The sequence below is a fragment of the Rhipicephalus sanguineus genome, chromosome 1, assembly GCF_013339695.2.
Source record: "Rhipicephalus sanguineus isolate Rsan-2018 chromosome 1, BIME_Rsan_1.4, whole genome shotgun sequence".
NCBI classification, from domain to species: Eukaryota; Metazoa; Arthropoda; class Arachnida; order Ixodida; family Ixodidae; genus Rhipicephalus; species Rhipicephalus sanguineus.
Window position 1 is genome coordinate 184,092,863 of NC_051176.1, and position 9,486 is coordinate 184,102,348.

Here is a 9,486-nt window from a genome sequence, read left to right on the forward strand (position 1 = left end):
AACCAGGTTTTACGCTCCGCGCTTTGTTAACGTGCCTGGTCTAATCGTGTTGTGTACGTGAGTGGGGTGTAACTAGTGATATAGCAAGGAAGCACAGTCATTAACGTGCGCGATCCGCCGCAAATCAGCCACGATGCATTGCAACGGGCACGTTCAGTGGGCTGCGCGGCCGTTGCGACGAGCTGCATTGCTGATTCTTCGCTTGCCTGAGACTCGCAATTGTCGAGCGGGTTGCATCCGTTGTCACGTTGCCCGAAGACCGCAGTAAATGTGATTTGCAGGTAAGCAATATTCTCTCTTCAGTACGTCATTTGCTTGTGTATATGTACTTATGTCGCGTGTTTGCCTGAAGTCATGCTCATGCTTACGCTACTGTACGAGATGGGTCGCGTCATACTTTTATGTAATCGTGTCATACTTTTATGTTTTAAATAAATCGTGTCATACTTCTATGTAATGCATTGTTATTGGCAGTATTTGCTCTGCGTTTGACATTACAAGATGAGTGTTTGGGCGTATATTATCAAACATCCGACTAAGCTCATTCGTTATCATCAAGGAGGTTCTATAGAACCTCTGGAGTGGCAGTCCCGGCCGCCGCCAACGGGAGCAAGTGAAGCCGCCGGCGGCCATGTAGCTAGAGGAAAAACGCGGCGCGACCGCCGTAGACGGCAATGGAATACGCGCGGCGCGCGCGTTGGTTTGCAGTCCCACAATCAAAAAATGAGATGGAAACTGCTTTAAACCCACGAACAGTTGCCTCTTCTCGTTTATGAAACAAATTATGTCATACTATTATGTCAGCTGCAGACTAATCTGTTGTCGAAGGGGTGCTTCGTATATCGAGCGCGCTGTAATTACATATGTGTTACTAGGAACTGGGTTTTTGTGTTGTAACGGCGTCAGTGTTCAAGGGGTAACCACAAGCTAACGTGGAACGCACTTATTCTCTTTACATAAGCACACATCAATCACGCGAACATTTGGCCAGAAGGAGGATTCGCAAGCATTAACCTACGTGGGCGACGTGTGCCATCACGGCAAGCGCAGCGCGCACAGCCTCGAAACGAGGTAGCTCTCGCCCTCTCAGACTAGATGCATAAAAAACTAAAGCAGCCGCGTCCTTCGGTGTTTCGATTTCGGTTTGGTCGGATTTCAAAAGAGTTACAGGTTTTTGTAGATGCGCTGGGAAAGCAGGAAAAATTGTAGGTACAAATTGTAGGTGCCAGGCCGTCTGCCCCGTTCTGTCGAAGCAGCATTCTGCGAAGTGAATAGAGCAGAGGTGGTTGGTTGGTTGGTTGGTTGTTCCTTGGCAACCTGGCGCAACCCACCGCGGGGTATCGGCCATGAAACGGGCGGCACCTTATTTTAGAGATAAAATTGTTTTACATGGAGCAGAGGTGGTCAGAGCTGGTCGAGCTGGTAACCGTCCTTAGCTCTCTAACCACTTCTTCGACCGGCACGTTCCCAGGTAGAACGCTGCGCGCAGTCTTTTGGAAACATGTAACACGGATAATCACGTCATGGAATGTTGCGTTTGCCAATTCCTCGATAAACATCCATCAAATTCGATATCCATGCACCGGATAAATATGCATGCACGCCGTCAGTCTTGACTTGCAAGAAAACACCAGAAAGCTCGGAATTCTAAGGGCGTTCTGACTTCCTACTCGTACCAATATTGCTCGGTACGTCCAGCTAGACTGCACCCACTTCGTGTATACACTTAAAAATCACGTACAACGTCGTGTCAGCGAACATTTAAAGCGTAAAATTTTCTTCGCTACAACTGCACGCATGTATTACATGTATGCGCACCTTTCAAATTGTTTCCAGTTTAACAGCATGCACGAAAAACAGACAATCGTCAGCGAACTAAGTGAGGACACTTACACGTGAAAAGTGATCCCAGGCGTCTTCTTATTGCGATTTGTGCAGCCATAAGCGACGCACGAAGTCGCCATGGCCTCGTAAAATGTTTAACTGCTTTACAAAAGCATGCCACCGTCCCCAAAGACAACTGCGACGGCGGGGCAACGGAGCGCACTCCGTCGTCTGCTTCCGAGTTTTTCCTTTTGCAATATGGCGGCGACCGGCTTCACTTACGGGGGCGCCACCTCCACTCCAGAAGAAATAGTATATAACCTCCTTGGTTATCATACACGTTTATGTGAGAAGAGATGAAGGACAGAAGTTTAACCCTTCTTGCTGTCGCCGTCTTGGTACCTTCAACACGCTCGATGAAGGCTGCAATCACGGTGTGAAATACTGTAGGCGGCATAAACAAAGTGCCCCAGATCAACTTTGCCCAGACGAGCTCTGCGTGCGCAGTAACTCGCTCCTGTCAATGGCAGTCTGGGCTGTTTGTCATGTCTTTGTCACCGGTACATGATATTTCGTGGCGTCTATACGCAACGTGTCGGCTAATTCAACTTTTCGCCATGCTTCAAACTCTGCTGCGGTAGTTTTAGGTGGACGAGTGAGGGTTTAAGGCGGTAATGCGGGCTAGTTGGTTGTGATCACTGGTGTTCATTTCGGTAGCGCAAAGAAAATTAGACACATTAAAAGAAAAAAAAAAGCCCTCGTAGAGTGATGTAGCGCGTCGCGCCTGTGCAACGGGTTTTTGTGTGTTTCCTTGCAGTAAAGTCAGTTGATGTCTAGCGCCTGTCCTGTCTACGTGTCCTCTCTTGTCTTTAATTGTTTTGCGCTACCGAAATGAATAAAGCTTTAAGTACCCGAAAGACAATGAAATGGCGTTAAGAGTGCGTTTTAAGTATAGTTTTAAGTGTCTTAAAGGAAATCACAGCATCCTTCCGTGTGTAGCTGAAAAGCTTTAAGTATAGCGAACCCGAGGCACTGCGCCGACCGAAGTAAACATTTAATACACACACACAAAAGGACGTTTATGACGTGAAAAAATAAATGGTTAAATCCGGTGCTTTGGCTGAGCACGTTTCAGGGGACACGCAATCGACTGGGGGAAGGCACGTGCTCGCGCTAGAGAAAAATGACTGTCACGACGTCTTTATCTCGAGTAGCTCTTGATACCGGCCACTCCGTGTGTGTGCGTGCGTACGTGTGTGTGCGTGCTCGTGCGCGTGTGTGTGTGTGCTCGTGCGCGCGTGTGTGTGTGCGCGCGTGTGTTCGCTTGCGTGTATGTTCGTGCGCGCGTGTGTGTGTGCTCGCGCGCGTGTGCGTGTGCGCGTGTGTGTTTGCTCGCGTGTGTGTGTGCTCGCGCGTGCGTGTATGTGTGCGCGCGCGTGTGTGTGCTCGTGGCGTGTTTGCTCACGTGTGTGCTCGTGCGCGCGCGCGTGTGTGTGTGTGTGTGTGTGTGTGTTTGCTCGCGCATTCGTGCTTGTGTGTGTGTGCGCGCGCGTGTGTGTGTGTGCTCGTGCGCGTGTGTTTGCTCGCGTGTGTGTGCGCGTGTGTGTGTGCGCTCGCGCGTGCGTGTGTGTATGTGTGTGTGCGCGCGCGCGTGCGTGTGTGCTCGTGTGCTCGCGTGTGTGCGCGCGCGCGTGTGTGTGTGCGCTCGCGCGTGCGTGTGTGTGCGCTCGCGCGTGCGTGTGTGTGCGCTTGTGTTGTGTGTGTGCGCGCGTGCGTGTGTGTGTGTGTGTATGTGTGCGTGTGCTTTTTGCTTTAGTTGGCTCAGTGCATCGGGTTTTCAGCGTCACCACGTATCAACCCAACCAGACGGACTTCCGTCAGACTTCAAACTTCTGCGTGTTGACCTAACTTGAAACCTTACCACAAATATATGCTGAAGTCATCTTCATTCCATAGTTGCACTCATACAGATCACAATGTACGAGATTCAAAATTCAGATAATTCATGCTCATGCTTACGCTGCTGTAAGAGTTGGGTCGAGTCAGAAAAATAAGTTGTCATGCTTTTACGCATTGTTGCCGGCAGTATTTGCTCTGCGTCGCTCGATTGCGTCTAAATGCGTCGCTATCGAAACGGGGCAGGTGAGAATATGTTACGCGATAAGCGATACGCTGTGGCTTAACGATTTTCAGATAGCACGAATGCCAGCAATCGTGCAACGTAGGAGTTCAAAGGGAGACATGGTCAGTGTGGTTGGTATGTCTTTCGATGTCCTTAGTTCCTTGGCGATAAAAATTTGTTCTCCGGCACTGAGATAACTTTTTTTGTGTGTTCTCGTTCTGGTTCTAGGGTGCAAGCAACGTGTCATTGTGGTTAGAAAAAATGAATCAGTATACATGTGATTTAACTGTCAAAGCCGGAATGTTTAAAGGTACGTAGACAACACAAATGATTTTTCCCGCCATAATAAATGTGTTGCGTTGGAACTGTTTACAGCATACATCCCGCCCAAGGCATGCTGGGATGATCTACTATCAGGCAGCTTGGAAGCTTCCAGACGCCGATATGCCTTACGTTCGGTGCAGCCGAGGTTATGAACTGTCAAGTGGAAGATGCCCCTTGAGGAAAACAATTAGGTACGAGCATATTCAAGCTCTACGTGAAATGCCGATTATGGTCACTGAAAATTGTAAATTGTAATATTTCTGTTTCTAATCACCTGCTGTCGTGTTTCTGCTACTAAACTGTCACTTACATTATTGTATTGCTGACTTTTGTGCTAAACAGATGTCAATTGCATTTGGTATTAACGTGCGATTTAAATAAGATTTTTGTTTTCCGATAAACGTATTGCACAGGATAGTAGATTTGAGGAACGCTCATGTAGTGGTCAAGTAACACCCTTTTTTTTTTGGGGGGGGGGGGGTGGAGTATGTGTCTCACATTACATGTTATCGGCAGTTGTGTGCAAAGTGGCAGTAACCGTTGGTATAGTGTAAAATAACGGTCCTCTCCTTTTAGGATCGACTGTCCAGCGTGGAGATTGCGGAATCAGCAGCTGACATATTGACTGATGAAACATGATGGTGCGTGCAGCAAGAGAGGGTTTGACTGCAGAGCCTGACCACCTGCTCCTGTAAATTTGTGCCAACCACAGGCGAAAACAAGGGGAAACGCTTTGAATACCTGCGGTCTTCTATCAGCTAGACAAGTCCCTGAAGCTATAAATCAATTAAACTGATGTATTCTGCTTTGGAGGTATAAAGCAATGAAATATGAATTCTTTTCGAATGGTTGATGTTTTTTTTTCTTCAGAAAATTTCTTGGGAGCACGCACAACCCGAGCAACAAAAGTAAAGGACTGACAATCACCCTCTTTTTGGCTGCCCTCTGGGTTTCATCTGTCCTGCTTATGTGCAAAGTACCAGCAGTTATGGTATGCCGCACACATTAGTGTACTTAAGGAGAAGCACGACGCTGATCACGTATTATTTGCAGGGGGCTCCACTCAGTATGACCGCTCTATCCGTGGCCCACCGACCCAGGTGTCGCCTAACAAAGGGTATGTGCCTCTTTTTTCTTTCGATCTTCTTTCTGCGACACATTTCGGACCACTCGCTACGCACATGATCGGCCCAGCCAAGTGTCGTCTAGCAAACGAAGCGTGGCTCTTCCTTTAGGGCTTCTTTCTGTGCACGCCTAATCTTTTGTACTTCTTTCTGCGGCTTTATTATGCAGCGTACAAATATGTACACAGAGTAATGAGAACTTTCACGGCGGTGTCATATGGCCTGCCCTGTCCTGAATACACACGCTGGAGCTTTGGAATAATTCTGGTACATGTCTGCTTAGAGCACAACAGTTGCGGTGTCCGTGGCAAGAGATGTACGCTTCCCTCATCGCAAGGAATAGCACAAAACAATTTCCTTTGGAGTTGGCTTAGAGCTTGCATGCATCATAACGTCACACCTTCGCCCACAAGCATCGTGTTGTTCAAATGTGGTCTGCCACTAAAACGATAATTAAGAAGGGCAGGTGATTGACAGATATTCCTACTCATGAGTTGTGCCATGTGTATCAGACAAGTATCCTCTCTTGATCCAGTTAAGTAGATGTTTAAGCATTACAATTTCTATCTCTCGAGAAAACCACGTTGCGGCTCTTTGTATGCGCTCTTGGTATTATTGTATTTTTGCGTATGCATACATTTACTTTTACTGCGTCTTTATATCATTCAGCATTCGTATATAATATGCACATACGTACCAGCCAGCTACTTATTAAGCGATGATTTCAGACAGTTCTTTGGGTTTTGCGAGAAGTACGTAAAACTGACTAAACGTGGCGTATGGCGAACGGTTTGTATATCAATTTTGAATATGCTCTACGCCGTGAGGAGCAGTGTTAATTCTCTGCACACTTCTTTACGGCCTTCAGCAGCTTCCCTGCTTTGTCAGCCTCACATTTTGTCAGTATCCACGTTTTCATTGATGATCCCACATTTGAAGGTGAACAAAATCGCAAATAGCCCTGTAACAAATAGACGGCTGGTATTTATTATCGGATAACACATAGTTTGATAAGCACGAATAACACAGTCAATGAAAGTGCACGAGTAGCAGAAAAATAATTGAAGTGTTATAATCACGACAGCCTATGCTTAAACTGCATAGAAGTTGGACCAAGAGAGGATGGCCTGACACGTATATCATGATACTGTTATAAAATCTCTGGTCTTCACTAATATTGACGGGTCGACCACATTTTAATAATAATCGCGGTTCATCATTACTGTAGTGCATGCTAACTCCAAGTCGCCTCGAATATGCGAATGTTTTGTTAGCTGCCTCTTTCTAATGAGCGAAGGCGACGCGTTTGGCCTCGGTCACCGCAATTGTCACGTTCTATAAGCAGTCATGCACTTGAATGATTACAATGCGCCATCGCGTGTGTTCCGAGAAGCACCTTCCATGTGACACCTTCCGCAAAGGTTCGCGTTTCTTAGCGTACGTATATGGACGGTGTATTAAAACCGCACAAGGAAGCGCGGAAAAAAACACGAGGCATGCGCAGCACGAAGTGCGAAAGAGTGGAAGGCTGTGCTTCCGTTGCTGTGGCACAACTGGCTGATCCAAGCATGTGATGAGCGTAACCTCCTGGAATGCGTCGAAGAAAGAAGAGCGAAGGAAAGAAGAGGCGCAGAGCGGTGGCCGTATAAAATCTCCTGGAAGCCGTTTTGTGTAAACACTATACCATGTACTGTACAACGTAACCTCTATTTTTACGTGATGTGGCCGCATAAAATCTCCTGCAAGCCGTTTTGTGTAAACAATATACCGTGTACTGTACAACGTAACCTCTATTTTTACGTGAGAATGCTCGATACTATGAACGGGTACTAAAGGTTACTAGATAACTTCTATTTTATAAGTACACAAATTTGTGAAAATGTCCACCTTTAGTAAACGTTACCGTGCTTAGAGTGTACATACGCCTCATTGACATTTTGACAATTATGCGAGTACTTGTCGAGTTGGAAATATAATTATGACTAATTAATTAAACCTCATTGACGAAAAAATAGCAGTGGCTACTCTAGTGTACTAGGAACAATATGCTGTAGGTTTGATTCGCGTAACGCCGTTCCTATTTTTTTAAATCGTGCTGCGTGATAGCTGGGACACCCTGTATGTGTATTTAAACGTGGGAGCGTCAGTCAGCGCCGCCAGTAGCCATCACGGCGAGTTATTCGACGGCGAGTTATTCGCGTTATTCGAAGGTCGCAGGTTCGGTCCCTGCCCGCGGCAAGCTATCTTTTCGTCCACTTTTCTTTCTTCACAATTACATTACGTTTACTACTAATAACGGCCCCTATACTTTCCTTGACATTATTGTCTTTTAGTGCACATTAATATTATATATTCTGCTACATATATAGGATGCGTGACCTATTTATATTCTGCGCTCCTGTCATGCCATACCAATTTAGGTATATATCCAGTTAACAAAATGGCCGCGAGTGCACCATGAGCGTGGCGTCTAAATCATGCCTACATGACATGCATGTCATGATTTTCGTGTTACCACCTGTTATTTATGTTCGCCACACAGACGGCGCGCAATACCATTTTTGGTGTATATCAAGCTAGCGAAACGGCCGCCAGCGCACCATGAGCGTGGCACGTAAGTCATGCTGTGCATGACATGCGTGTCATGATTTTCGTGTTACCACCTGTTATTTATGTTCGCCACACAGTCACATCGCGCGATGCCAATTTTGGTATATATCAAGCTAGCGAAACGGCCGCCAGTGCACCATAAGCGTGGCACGTAAGTCATGCTGTGCATGACATGTGCGTCATGATTTGCACGTTAGGACCTGTCACTTATGTTCGCTATACACTCTTGTCACGCCATACCAATTTTGGTATAGAGCAAGCTAACGAAACGGCCGCAAGAGCACCAAAACAGTGGCATGTAAATCAAGTCGTTCATGACATGGATATCATGATTTTCATGTTTTGACCTGTCGTTTATGTTCGTCATGAAGTCATGTTTCCCCATACCAATTTTGGTGTAAATTATATTAACGAAACGGCCAGGAAAGCACAAAGTCATAGTCGGCTAGATAGATAGATAGATAGATAGATAGATAGATAGATAGATAGATAGATAGATAGATAGATAGATAGATAGATAGATAGATAGATAGATAGATAGATAGATAGATAGATAGATAGATAGATAGATACGCTCAAAGTCACAGAAGTTTGCTAAGAAATGCTTCGCATTTAAAACAGTCGTGGTGTGGCAAAATAATAATAATAAAGCTGCTGTGGCGGCGTTGCGGCACAGTTGATTCGTTTCGAGATGTTTATATGTACTCGAGGTTTAAACACCGCAGATGTATACGCTTGACGTCACACCACAAGTGGCAATATACGTCGTACTATCCCTGGGCACTGCGCTCACTAACATGCAGTCGCGGCGTTGCGCCGCACGTCGTGCCATATCTGCTCTGCTATTAGCGCGTCTATCTCGTCGTGACCATCCTCACCAGCAGCAGCAGCAGCCTGTTATATGCAGACTGCAGGATGAAGGCGTTTCCCAATGATCTCAAAATTTACCCTGTCTTGCACGAGCTCATTCTATTTTGCTTCCTGCGAATTTCCTAATTTAATCCCCCCATCTAACCCTCTGCCGGCTTTGACTGAGTTTCCCATCCTTCCGTCGTTTCGTTCTCAATGACAATCAGTTATCTGCCCTCCGAATTGGCAAATAACTGATTTTCCACATTTTTGCTGGTAATGTCAGCAAGGCTTATCAGCTACCCCTGTTTGTTCTCTGTTACACTCTGCTCTAGCTCTTCCTATCTCTCCATGTTTCGCCTATCATTTTTCGTGCCATCGCACCCTGCGTGGTCCATGACTTCTCCTCGAGTGCACTTGTTATCCTCCTATTTTACCCTGCACGTTATAACTGGTGGAATGCAACGGTAGTGCTGTGCAGCTGTCTTCTGCAAGGCTGTTCCGGGAACCGGACGCCGCCCCCGCTTCTTTTGCGCACAGTTATCGTCATCCTTTTTTTTATTTTCTGAACGCTGCCATCAAGTTATAAAGGAAAGGTCAAGTGGTTGCGCGCGAGATGGATGGGACCTGATA

The 9,486-nt window shown here is 46.4% G+C and overlaps 1 long non-coding RNA gene across 2 annotated transcripts; it reads left to right on the forward strand.

Annotated features, from left to right (window-relative positions):
• The first annotated feature begins 248 nt into the window (after positions 1–248).
• On the forward strand, positions 249–4,942 carry LOC125759422 (uncharacterized). Of its 2 annotated transcripts, none has more exons than XR_007417085.1 (4): positions 249–281; positions 4,175–4,256; positions 4,322–4,461; positions 4,847–4,942. It is a non-coding gene; the product is annotated as an uncharacterized LOC125759422 (long non-coding RNA). The 2 variants fall into 2 exon arrangements; XR_007417084.1 differs by lacking the exon at positions 249–281 and adding an exon at positions 4,009–4,081.
• Positions 4,943–9,486: the final 4,544 nt, after the last annotated feature.